The sequence below is a fragment of the Oncorhynchus clarkii genome, chromosome 6 (assembly GCF_045791955.1).
Source record: "Oncorhynchus clarkii lewisi isolate Uvic-CL-2024 chromosome 6, UVic_Ocla_1.0, whole genome shotgun sequence".
Lineage (NCBI taxonomy): Eukaryota > Metazoa > Chordata > Actinopteri > Salmoniformes > Salmonidae > Oncorhynchus > Oncorhynchus clarkii.
The window spans coordinates 60,277,119-60,290,508 of NC_092152.1; positions in this window are offsets into that span (position 1 = coordinate 60,277,119).

The window sequence follows — 13,390 nt, forward strand, 5'->3', positions numbered from 1 at the left end:
CTGTAATTATTAATATTTGACCCTGCTGGTCATCTATGAACATTTGAACATCTTGGCCATGTTCTGTTGTAATCTCTACCCGGCACAGCCAGAAGAGGACTGGCCACCCCTCATAGCCTGGTTCCTCTCTAGGTTTCTTCCTAGGTTCTGGCCTTTCAAGGGAGTTTTTCCTAGCCACCGTGCTTCTACACCTGCATTGCTTGTGGTTTGGGTTTTAGGCTGGGTTTCTGTACAGCACTTTGTGACATCAGCTGATGTAAGAAGGGCTTTATAAATACATTTGATTGATATGTGTCTTCTTTGATTGTCTCATTATCTGCATACCCTACTAAGGTCCACATCAATTATATGTCTATAACTGGGATAGAACCTGAATGGTTGAACAGGTTCAAAGTTTATATTAGGTAGTGTAACATACACATGTGCCTTGTCTGTCTAGGTATCTTGTTTTATTGAAAACATTTTTTTTAAATAAAAACTGCTATGCAATGCTTTGCACATGAAAGACAGGATACAATATACCTTTGTCAACCATACTTGCCTTTGTTTAATAGGAACTAATTCAATATGCACAGAATGCTCAAGAGGTGTAGTCTGACAGAATAATTTGAGGAAGACAAAACTTCCCCGTAGGCACAGCAATCATCATACTTGCAAATTGATTTGTTATATATTATGGATAAAAACATGTTTGGCATGTAATGACAGGCTTCAGTTCTGAGTTGTACTAAATACTTAGAACTAAAACTTGATTCGCAGGGAAATGGGATACCTAGTCATTTGCACAACTGAACACATTCAACCAAAGTGTGTCTTCCACATTTAACCCAACACCTCTGAATCAGAGTGGTTCGGGTGGCTGCCTTAATGGACATCAATGGCACCCAAGGAGCAGTTGTTGTTCTCTGTCTTGCTCAAGGGAAGAACTGCAGATTTTTTCCACTTAGCCGTCTCAGGGATGCGAACCAGCAACCTTTTGGTCACTGGCCCAACGCTTGATCGCTAGGCTACCACTGTGGGTGGATAAACATAGTTAACGTTTATTGCTTTGAATCAAAACCATCAGTATGTCTTTTATACTCTGCTAAACTATTGTAAAATTGTCTAATTTTATACTAATACAATTGCTCAGAGAAAGATTTTGTTGAACAAGCAATTCAAAATAAAAATACTAAAAAAGTGGTCCAAATGAAAGCTTCCTCTAACATCAGTCCTATTAGCCAATATACAATCATTGGATAACAAAATAGACAAGCTACGATCACGAATATCCTACAAACGGGACATTAAAAACTGTAATATCTTATGTTTCACAGAGTCGTGGCTGAACGCCGACATGGATAAAATACAGCTGGCGGGGTTGATGCTGCATCGGCAAGATAGAACAGCTGCCTCCGGTAAGATAAGGGGTGCAGTCTGTGTGTATTTGTAAACAACAGCTGTTGCAGAAAATCTAATATTAAGGAAGTCTCAAGGTTTTGTGCGTCTGAGGTAGAATATCTCACGATAAGCTATTTACCACTATTTACCAAGAAAGTTGTCATCTATCATTTTTGTAGCTATCTATTTACCACCACAAACTAATGATGACACTAAGTCCCCACTCAATGAGCTGTATTAAGCAAACAGGAAAATGGTCATTCAGAAGCAGCGCTCCTCGTGGCCAGGGACTTTAAGGCAGGGGAACTTAAATCTGTTTAACATAATTTCTACCAACATGTTAAATGTCCAACCAGAGGAAGATTATTATTTATTTTTTTAATTAAAAAAATAAAACTCGACCACCTTTACTCCACACAGAGAAGCATACAAAGCTCTCCCTCGCCCTCCATTTGGCAAGTCTGACCATAATTATATCCTCTTGATTCCTGCTGCCAAGCAAAAAGTAAAGCAGGAAGCACCAGTAACTCGGTCAATAAAGAAGTGGTCAGATGATGCAGATGCTACACTACAGGACTGTTTTTCTAGCACACACTGGAATATGTTCCGGGATTCATCCAATGGCATTGGGGAATACACCACATCAGTCACTGGCTTCATCAATAAGTGCATCGATGACATTGTCCCCACAGTGACCGTACGTACATACCCCAACCAGAAGCGGGACTCTAACCTGGACGTTTATAAGAATCCCGCTATGTCCTCAGACTAACCACCAAACAGGCAAAGCATCAATACAGGACAAAAAAAATGTCGCACTACACTGGCTTCAACGCTCGTAGGATGTAGCAGGGCTTGCAAACTATTACAGACTACAAAGGGAAGCACAGCCACGAGCTGCCCAGTGAGTGACAAGCAAAATGACTTCTACGCTCGCGTCGAGGTAAGAAACACTGAAGCATGAATGAGAGCATCAGCGCCTCCGGACGACTGTGTGATCACGCTCTCCGTAGCCGATGTGAGTAAAACCTTTAAACAGGTCAACATTCAGAAGGCTTACCAGGACGTGTACTCCGAGCATGCGCTGACCAACTGGCAAGTGTCTTCACTGACATATTCAACCTGTCCCTGACCCAGTCTGTAATAACATGCTTCAAGCAGATCACCATAGCCTAAATGACTTCCAACCCGTAGCACTCATGTCTGTAGCCATAAAGTGCTTTGAAAGGCTGGTCATGGCTCACATCAACACCATTATCCCAGAAACCCTAGACCCACTCCAATTTGCATAACACCCAAACACATTCACAGATGTTGCAATCTCTATTGCACTCCACACTGCCCTTCCCACCTGAAAAAAAGAAATACCTTCATGAGAATGCTATTCATTGACTACAGCTCACCATTCAACACCATAGTGTCCCCAAAGCGCATCACTAATCAAAGGACCCAGGGACTAAACGCCTCCGTCTGCAACTGGATCCTGGACTTCCTGATGGGCCTCCCCCAGTTGATAAGGGTAGGTAGCTACAAATCTGCCACGCTGATTCTCAACCCAGGGGCCCCTCAGGGGTGCGTGCTCAGTCCCCTGCTGTACACCCTGTTCACCCATGATTGCATGTCCAGGCACGGATCCAACACCATCATCAAGTTTGCCGAAGACACAACAGTGGTAGGCCTGATCACCGACAACGATGAGACTGCCTAAGGAGGAGGTCAGAGACCTGGCCGTGTGGTGCCAGGATAACAATCTCTCCCTAAACGTGATCAAGACAAAGGAGATGATTGTGGACTACAGGAAAAGGAGGACCGAGCACGCAGGTTGAGAGCTTCAAGTTCCTTGGTGTCCACATCACCAACAAACTATCATGGTCCAAACACACCAAGACAGTGTGAAGAGGGCACGACAAAGCCTATTCCCCCTCAGGAGACTGAAAAGATTTGGCATGGGTCCTCAGATCCTCAAAATGTTCTACAGCTGCACCCTCTAGAGTATCGTCACTGCCTGGTATGGCAACTGCTCAGCCTCCGACCACAAGGCACTACAGAGGGTAGTGCATACGGCCCAGTACATCACTGGGGCCAAGCTTCCTGCCATCCAGGACCTCTATACCAGGTGGCATCAGAGGAAGGCCCTAAAAATTGTCAATGACTCCAGCCACCCTAGTCATAGACCGTTCTCTCTGCTACCGCACGGCATGAGGTACCGGAGCGTCAAGTCTAGGTCCAAAAGGATTCTTAACAGCTTCTACCCCCAAGCGATATGACTCCTGAACAGCTAATCAAATGGCTAACCAGACTATTTGCATTGTCTCCACCCTCTCCTTTACAGTGCTGCTATTTTCTACTTATTATCTATGCATAGTCACTTTAACTCTATCTATATGTACACATTACCTCAACTAACCTGTGCCCCCGCCCCCGGTACCCGCTGTATATCGTCTCACTACTGTTATTTTATTGCTGCTCTTTAATTATTTGTACTCTTATCTATTTTTTACCTAACAATTATTTTTCTTAAAAAATGCATTGTTGGTTATGGTTTTGTAAGTAAGCATTTCACTGTTGAATTTGGCACATGTGACAAATACAATTTGAATTGACCAGTGGAAGCAAAATAATCCTATAGCATAAGACCCACCACAATATTTTACCGTAGATCCTTTATGAAGTACTTTTCTGCATATGCTTCCATTTTTTGACGCCAGACCCACCACTGGTGTGCGTGGTCAAAGAGCTTGTAATGACGTTCGTCTGTACGAGAGGCGGACCAAAGCGCAGCGTGGTTGTTTTGATTCATGTTTTAATAAAAAACTTCACATGAACAAACTAACAAAAACAAGAAATGTGAAAACGCAAAACAGTCCTATCCTGTGACAACAAACACAGTGACAGGAACAATCACCCACAAACACACAGTGACACCCAGGCTACCTAAGTATGATTCTCAATCAGAGACAACTAATGACACCTGCCTCTGATTGAGAACCATACTAGGCCGAAACATAGAAATACCCAAATCATAGAAAAACAAACATAGACTGCCCACCCAACTCACGCCCTGACCATACTAACTACATACAAAACAAAGGAAATAGAGGTCAGAACGTGACAGTACCCCCCCCCCCCCCCCCAAAGGTGCGGACTCCGGCCGCAAAACCTTGACCTATAGGGGAGGGTCTGGGTGGGCGTCTGTCCGCGGTGGCGGCTCTGGCGCGGGACGCGGACCCCACTTCACCATTGTCTTAGTCCGCCTTATTGTCCGAGGCTTTCTCACCATGGCCACCCCTCTCAATGACCCCACTGGACAGAGGGGCTGCTTGGGACAGAGGGGCAGCTCGGGACAGAGGTGAAGCAGCTGCTCGGGACAGAGGGGCGGCAGCAGCTTGGGACAGAGGGGCGGCAGCAGCTCGGGACAGAGGGGCGATAGCAGCTCGGGACAGAGGGGCAGCTGCTCGGGCGGCCCCTGGCTGACTGGCGGCACTGGCGGCCCCTGGCTTACTGGCGGCCCCTGGCTGACTGGCGGCACTGGCGGCCCCTGGCTTACTGGCGGCCCCTGGCTTACTGGCGGCACTGGCGGCCCCTGGCTTACTGGCGGCACTGGCGGCCCCTGGCTTACGGGCGGCACTGGCGGCCCCTGGCTGACGGGCGGCACTGGCGGCCCCTGGCTGACGGGCGGCACTGGCGGCCCCTGGCTGACGGGCGGCACTGGCGGCGCTGGGCAGACGGGCGGCACTGGCGGCGCTGGGCAGACGGGCGGCACTGGCGGCGCTGGGCAGACGGGCGGCACTGGCGGCGCTGGGCAGATGGGCGGCACTGGCGGCGCTGGGCAGACGGGCGGCACTGGCGGCGCTGGGCAGACGGGCGGCACTGGCGGCGCTGGAGAGGAGGAAGGCTCTGGAAGCGCCGGACTGAGTAGCTCTTGTAGCGCCGAACAGGCGGGAGACTCCGGCAGCGCTGGACAGGAGGAAGGCTCTGGTAGCGCCGGAGAGGAGGGAGCCCCTGTCTGGATGGGCCGGAGAGACAGCCTGGTACGGGGGGCTGCCACCGGAGGGCTGGTGCGTGGAGGTGGTGACGGATAGACCGGGCCGTGCAGGCGCACTGGAGCTCTTGAGCACCGAGCCTGCCCAACCTTACCTGGTTGAATGGTCCCGGTCGCCCTGCCAGTGCGGCGAGGTGGAATAGCCCGCACTGGGCTATGCAGGCGAACCGGGGACACCATGCGCAAGGCTGGTGCCATGTAAGCCGGCCCAAGGAGACGCACTGGAGACCAGATGCGTAGAGCCGGCTTCATGGCACTTGGCTCGATGCCCACTCTAGCCCGGCCGATACGCGGAGCTGGAATGTACCGCACCGGGCTGTGCACCCGCACTGGGGACACCGTGCGCTCCACAGCATAACACGGTGCCTGCCCGGTCTCTCTAGCCCCCCGGTAACCACAGGAAGTTGGCTCAGGTCTCCTACCTGGCGTAGCCATACTCCCTGTTAGCCCCCCCCCCCAAGAAATTTTTGGGGCTGACTCCCGGGCTTCCTTGCCAACCGTGTTCCCTCATATCGCCGGCTCCTCTCTCCGGCTGCCTCTGCTCTCCTCGCTGCCTCCACCTGTTCCCATGGAAGGCGATCCCTTCCCGCCAGGATCTCCTCCCATGTGTAGCAACCCTTGCCGTCCAACACATCGTCCCAAGTCCATTCCTCCTTGTGCCGCTGTTGCCCGTTACCACGCCGCTTGGTCCTGTTGTGGTGGGTGATTCTGTAATGACGTTCGTCTGTACGAGAGGCGGACCAAAGCGCAGCGTGGTTGTTTTGATTCATGTTTTAATAAATAACTTCACATGAACAAACTAACAAAAACAAGAAATGTGAAAACGCAAAACAGTCCTATCCTGTGACAACAAACACAGTGACAGGAACAATCACCCACAAACACACAGTGACACCCAGGCTACCTAAGTATGATTCTCAATCAGAGACAACTAATGACACCTGCCTCTGATTGAGAACCATACTAGGCCGAAACATAGAAATACCCAAATCATAGAAAAACAAACATAGACTGCCCACCCAACTCACGCCCTGACCATACTAACTACATACAAAACAAAGGAAATAGAGGTCAGAACGTGACAGAGCTCTATTTTCATGTAATCTGATCAGTGCATTATCCTCGCAAGGGGAGGGAGCCAGAATACTGAAAACAGAAGTGCCATTACTTGTTAAAATATCTTTCTCTGAGCAATTATAACTAAAATGTCATATTTTTTTGCATAACAATATGGCTCAGTATTTGTTTTATTTATTTATTTTACAGTCTTTTTTGCTCATCTTAATAAATGGTGCCAATAATTATGGACCTAACTATATCCAATTATTCCACAAATGTACAGTATCAAGTTAAATCTCAGTCTGAGTCTGAGTCTCAAGTCTGAGAATCTGACCGTCTCTTATTTGAGGCTGTCACAAAATGTACTCTCTGCTGGGTGGGGGAGGTAGCTTGAGCTATTTTCCTTGTGATTGTCAGATAATTATAACATGTTGTAGAGACACAAGAAAGATGAGAAGGTTCACTCCATTACCTGCCTGCCAGCATTATCTCTCCTCCTCCTTTCACTTAGCCATGAATACCAATTAGTGGAATCAAATTGACTGCAAGAGCATTTTGAAATCAACCCCAGATATTTGTTGCTTGGGCTAGCAATGGGTGCATCGTTGACACATTGTCACCAAAACAGTCAGACTGTTAAAACCAAATTATAAGGACAGGTGAGTACATACCATGGTTAAAGTTAAAGTTATACGATTTCAGTCGTATAATATAGGAAAGAGCGTTTTCAAATCAACCATGTTCTTGCGCCTTGCAACAGCCTGATCCTATTTCCAAAGATTGCGAAGTCTTAATTTAAATTGGCACATTTAATTTACCTCTGCCGTCAACTTCATTTAAATGATGGATTGCTTTGTATGAGTAGAATTGAACTTTTGAAAAGGAGAAGGAAATAGTGGACGAGCTATCAATTAAACAAACTTGAGCTGCCACTTCATTAATCAGGGAGGAAAGGTTCTGCACCCTGCTGGAATGAGAGGCCTGGCAATCAGGGGAAGGCCTGACTTGAAGGGACCAAGATATACCCTTCTCTTCACAATGTGGCCCTAATGGACAATGATGGAGATACCTGTGCTGACACTGGTTAATTCCAATGAGTGCGTATTTCAGACAGCTTGAGAAAATAAAAACATTTGTTCCTAACATTGATGAATAGGCAATCTGTGTGCACACAAAACTCTTGTGGTAATAATTCCACCCATGCTACGGAAGGTACTGGTTGAAAACACTTACAACCATCAAAACCTGCCAAGAACAAGACAGTGGAGAAACTCAGACTAACTTCTACAACAGGTTTAGACATTTTAGAAATACAGCACCTTTTACAAAGAAGCCGCAAGAAACTCACCTAGGCTCTTGCCAAGCTCTTCAGAAATCAAGACAGCCATAAAAGGTACCAAAAAAATGTAAATATTAAACCCGACAACATTGCCGAAGAACTGCTCACGGCAAACACTGCCACCCTGACCAACTTGATATCCACTCTTCAAAGGGATCTGAAGAACAGGGAAGATGCTTACAGACTGGTTACATGATTGTCAAACTTCCAGAGAAAGGAGACACTGAGGACTGCAACATGAGGAGAGGTACCACCCCACTGGGCACAGACTTCATTCAAAAGTGTAGTTTTGATTTACATTTGTTTGAGTTGTCAACTAACCGGACTTCAACGTGGAATCAAGCAAAAAGTTAACCTTATTGGATTTTGTTTGGTTTTCAATAGGGTTCAAGTCCAGAGACTGAGTTGGTCATAGCAAAATGTTGATTTTGTGGTCAATTAAACCGTTCTTTGTGGCTTTTGATGTGCTTATTGTCTTATTGGAAGATCCACTTGCGGCCAAGTTTCAGGCTCCTGGCCGAGGCAACCAGGCTAAAATGTCCTGGCACTGGGTAAAGTTCATGATGCTGTTGACCTTAACTGGCCCCAGGACCAGTGGAAGCAAAATAGTCCTATGACATCAAAGATCCACCACCACATTTCAAATCAAATCAAATTGTATTTGTCACATGCGCCGAATACAACAAGTGTAGACCTTACAGTGAAATGCTTACATACTTCTTAAGGCTAGGCATCCCGCTAGCGGGACACCTGTTGACAACATCTGGTGAAATTGGAGGGCGTGCAATTCAAATAAATAATCGTAATATTATACATTTATGAACATACAAGTATCTTATATTGTTTTAAAGCTTAAATTATTGTTAATCTAACTGCATTGTCTGATTTACAATAGGCTTTACAGCGAAAGCATATCATGCGATTGTTTGAGGACAGCGCACCAAATCAACATATTTTTCAACCAGCACAGGCTTCATAAAATCACAAATAGCGATTAAATAAATCACTTACTAGTTAGATAAAATCTTTCTTTATATCCCAAAAAGTATGTTTAGTTGGCGCCATCAATTTCAGTAATCCACTCGTTCAACATGCGGACAAAGGATTCCAAAAAAAGCTACCCCTAAACTTTTTTCAAACAAGTCAAACTATGTTTCTATGTAATAATCAGGTATCCTAAAATGTAAATAAACTATAATACTTCATACGGAAAGATGTATGTTCAATGGAAATGTAAAATTAGCAGGCGCACCTCTTCATTGCGCACCGACAGACTGATTCTGATCAGGGACTCTTTGCACAAAAACTCCAAATTCTTGCTCGTTTTTGAATAAACAAGCCTGAAACAATGAACAAAGACTGTTTGTATCTAGTGGAAGCCACAGGAATTGCAATCTGGGAGCTGGAATTACATAGAACCCATAGCTTTCCATTATAAGAGCCTTGGAGCTTAAAAAAAAATCTGGTTGGTTTTTCTTTGGATTTTTGCCTGACAACCCTAACCCTAACCCTAACCCAATTGTGTTATAGTCTCATACATTATTTTAACATTTCTACAAACTTCAAACTGTTTTCTATCCAATGCTACCAATTGTATGCATATCCTGGCTTCTGGGCCTGAGTAACAGGCAGTTTACTTTGGGCACGTCAGTCGGGTGGAGATTCAGGAAATGTAAACCCCTGGACTTTGCTAAACGGCATTGGCACTTGGACTGGAAACGGTACCATGGTCAGATGACATGAAAATAGAGCTCATGGCCACGCACAGCAGTGGTGGATTTGGTGTCACAATAAGGATTCATAAGCAGAAAAGAACCCCAAATACTCACTTAGATAATTCCTTTGATGATACAGCAATAGTACTACAAGGATATAACCTATACAGAAAGTACATTTATATTTTCCAACAGGCTATACATTTGGGTGAGGTTTTTTTCTTGCCTGAGTAGCCTCATTTCACTGCCAAAAATAAAATTAAACAATCTAGTGTTCAGCAAAATAACAACACAATGTCAAACAAAGGTAGCCTAGTCAAATAATTAACATATAATCACATTAACTGTTACTCTCTCACGGGAAACCTTCACTCTTGCGGACACATTTAGAAATGAAACATAACAATTTGAAAAATAAGCCACAGGAGTTTTTTGAGTGAGAATAAAGATGACTTTCAAGTATTAAGTCATGTATAGAAGCAACAGATACCATTAATAAGAAGGGGCTAGAAGTGTCTTATATGGTGAGCTATCGAGTGGCTAGGACAGGCACTATTGTGGAGGACTTAATTCTTCCTGCTGCCGTGGATATGGCTGGGAAAATGCTGGGGGAAAAGGCCAAAAAAACTATACAGACAATGCCTTCATCAAACAACACTGTTTCACAATGCATCAATGACATTGCAGGAGATGTTTTCAAACAATTACTGCTTCGCATACAAGCCAGTGAATTATATACGTTACAGCTGGATGAGTCAACAGACATGGCCGGCCCTGGCACAGCTCCTGGTGGGGGGGTCAATTAAGGAAGGCATCCTCTTCTGCAAACCACTGGAAACCAGGACAAAATGAGAGGATATGTTTAAAGTACTGGACAGCTTTGTGACATCAAATGGACTTGTGGTCAAGATGTGTTGGTATCTGTACTGGTAGCGCAAAAGGCATGACAGGGCGACATAGTGTGCAAGCATTTGCTCCCGACGCCACTTGGGTACACTGCAGCATCCACCAAAAGGATCTTGCTGCCAAGGGAATGCCTGACAGCTTGAAAAGAGTTTTGAACACTACAGTGAAAATGGTTAACTTTGTTAAAGCAAGGCCCCTGAACTCTCGTGTAGTATCTGCATTATGCAATGATATGGGCAGCGACCATGTAATGATTTTACAACATACAGAACTGCGCTGGTTATCAAGGGGCAAAGTATTAACATGTTTTTCTTAATTGAGAGACGAGCTTAAAGGTTTTTTTCTTTACTGACCACACTTTTCACCTGTCTGACCGCTTGCATGATGACTAGTTTCTCACATGACTGGCCTATTTGGGTGATGTTTTTTCTCGCCTGAAGGATCTGAATCTAGGATCAAATCTAATTTTATTGGTCACATACACATGGTTAGAAGATGCTAATGCGAGTGTAGCAAAATGCTTGTGCTTCTAGTTCCAACCGTGCAATAATATCTAACAAGCAATCTCACAATTTCACAACAACTACCTTATAGACACACAGGTGTAAAGGAATTAATAAGAATATGTACATATAAATATATGGATGAGCGATGGCCAAACGACATAGGCAAGATGCAGTAGATGGTATAGAGTACAGTATATTACATATGAGATGAGTAATGTAGGGTGTGTGAACATTATATAAAGTAGCATTGTTAAAAGTGACTAGTGATTCATCTATTACATCCATTTTTTTTATTATTGAAGTGGCTAGAGATTTGAGTGTGTGTTGGCAGCAGCCACTTAATGTTAGTGATGGCTGTTTAACAGTGGCCTTGAGATAGAAGCTGTTTTTCAGTCTCTCTGTCCCAGCTTTGATGCAACTGTACTGACCTTGCCTTCTGGATGATAGCGGGGTGAACAGGTAGCGGCTCGGGTGGTAGTTGTCCTTGATTATCTTTTTGGCCTTCCTGTGTCATTGAGTGCTGTAGGTGTCCTGGAGGGCAGGTAGTTTGCCCCCGGTGATGCGTTGTGCAGACCTCACTACTCTCTGGAGAGCCTTACGGTTGTGGGCGGAGCAGTTGCCGTACCAGGCGGTGATACAGCCCGACAGTATGCACTCGATTGTGCATCTGTAAAGGTTTGAGAGTGTTTCAGTGACCAGCCAAATTTCTTCAGCCTCCTGAGGTTGAAAAGGTGCTGTTGCGCCTTCTTCACCACGCTGTCTGTGTGGGTGGACCATTTCAGTTTGTCCGTGATGTGTATGCCAAGGAACTTAAAACTTTCCACCTTCTCCACTACTGTCCCATCGATGTGGATAGGGGGCTGCTCCCTCTGCTGGATTAGTATAAGTTGGAGCTCTTTTCTGTCTGCATTAACAAAGACAACGCACAGGTATTTCCATCATTGTATGATGTTTTGTGTGCAATTAACAAGTCAATAACACAGTAACTCAAGCCCACTAGGGTGATAAATTATCAGATGGTCATGTACAGGTAGAGATACTGGTGTGCAAAAGAGCAGAAAAGTAAATAAATATAAACAGTATGGGGATGAGGTAGGTAAATTGGGTGGGCTATTTACCGATAGACTATGTACAGCTGCAGCGATCGGTTAGCTGCTCAGATAGCAAATGTTTAAAGTTCTTGAGGGACATAAAAGTCTCCAACTTCAGCGATTTTTGCAATTTGTTGCAGTCACAGGCAGCAGAGAACTAGGAGATACACCTGCTGGGGCGCGTGCTATGGGTGGGTGTTGCCATCGTGACCAGTGAACTGAGATAAAGCGGAGGTTTACCTAGCATGGAGTTGTAGATGACCTAAGTGGTGGGTGGTATAAGGTTGGCACTGGATAAACTGTGAGTGAAGGAGGCTTTGTTGCGGAAGTTTGGCGGCGTGAGAAAGCTGACTCTAGATTTGATTTTAGATTGGAGATGTTTGATATGAGTCTGGAAGGAGAGTTTACAGTCTAGCCAGACACCTAGGTACTTATAGATGTCCACATATTCTAGGTCGGAACCATCCAGGGTGGTGATGCTAGTCGGGCGTGCGGGTGCAGGCAGCGAACGGTTGAAAAGCATGCACTTGGTTTTACTAGCGTTTAAGAGCAGTTGGAGGCCACAGAAGGAGTGTTGTATGGCATTGAAGCTCGTTTGGAGGTTAGATAGCACAGTGTCCAAGGAGGGGCCAGAAGTATACAGTATCATTGAAATTGCAACAAGCGGTTCGGTGAAAATTGAATTTAATCAGAAGCCACTGCCAGATTTCTGGATTTCTGAAACTCTCAGAGTTTCTTGCCTTGGCAAATCACGCTGTTAAGACACTGATGCCCTTTGAAATCACGTACCTATGTGAGAGTGTATTCTCGACCCTGACTAGCATGAAAACTAAATACAGGCACAGACTGTGTGGAAAAAGGTTTAAGACTGAGACTCTCTCCAATACAACACAAGATTGCAGAGTTATGTGCATCCATTAAAGCACACCCTTCTCATTAACCTGTGGTGAGTTATTCACAATTTCTGATGAACTAATAAGGTTTTATATTTAAGATGTCTAAATAAAGATCAACATTATTTATTATTATGTTATTATTTGTGCCCTGGTCCTATAAGAGCTCTTTGTCACTTTCCACAAGCCGGGTTGTTAAAAAAACACTCATTCTTATGTTTAATAAATGTATTGTATAGTGTGTGTGTGGCAGGCTTATAATGATGGCAAAAAACAAAATCTGAGAGAGTGCGCTGACCCTGGTGCTAGAGGGGGTACGCAGCTGGAGGTTTAATGTTTGAAGGGGTACAGGACAATAAAAAGTTTGGGAAATAAAATTAAACATTTTCCATTAACCAACTTTTTTTCAAGTAACAGATAAGGCAGCTTTGTTCCCCCTCTCGGAAACAATCAGATATT